Below are 902 nucleotides of genomic sequence, written 5' to 3'. Positions count from 1 at the left end.
AATGGGAGGTTCTTTTGCTGGTCATGTTTGGAGCCTAATAACTGCAAATAAGATCATCTTGAGGCTTGACTGGGAAGAAGGGATAGTGAGGCCTCTTTCATTCTCAGTATAGTCTTGGAACCTCTGCAGAGGTCTCTCTGTCACTGTAGCTGAATTTTGTAAATGACATCTCAGAGTTCCCAAGAACACAAAAATGCCCATCATTTCTGCTGCTTTCTATTAATTAAATAAGTCAATGGGGCCATCCCATACCCTAATGTGGGAGGCAACTACATAAACCCATGAACAATAGGAGTTGTGGATCTTCAGAAATCCTTCTGGAGACTAGCTACCATACTTTACTGTTAGACCTGCAGCAGGCCTGGCTCACTTCACAGTTACTTTGAGCTATGCTCTTCTGAGTCCCATTTCATGCTAGTGTCATAGTGTACGTTCATCAGACACTGTGGTTTGGGTCTCACCGTTTACACATGCTCTATTAGGTCACTCTGACCTGCAACACCAGCCAACACCAAGGAGCATGAGTAAGAGCATGGGAAAATGGTTCCCTCAGTCCTGGCTGAGCAGCTGAGATTGTAAATGTATACCACCCCTCAGTCCTAAAGCTTGGATAGACCCCTGCAGGCAGATGTTTAGTTCGGGACACTGACAACTGCCCATCTCTAGGGGCAGCAACTAGTTGGATGGCTGCTGGTGTGGATTTTTTTTTTTTTGGCAAGTTTTTGTTTTATTTATTTATTTTTAACATCTTTATTGGAGTATAATTCCTTTACAATGTTGTGTTAGTTTCTGCTGTATAACAAAGTGAATCAGCTATATGTATACATATATCCCCATATCCCCTCCCTCTGTGTCTCCCTTCCACCCTCCCTATCCCACCCCTCTAGATGGTCACTGCTGAA

Source organism: Lipotes vexillifer, unplaced genomic scaffold (assembly GCF_000442215.2).
Source record: "Lipotes vexillifer unplaced genomic scaffold, Lipotes_vexillifer_v1.1 scaffold1629, whole genome shotgun sequence".
NCBI classification, from domain to species: Eukaryota; Metazoa; Chordata; class Mammalia; order Artiodactyla; family Lipotidae; genus Lipotes; species Lipotes vexillifer.
This window is presented reverse-complemented; position numbering follows the sequence as displayed.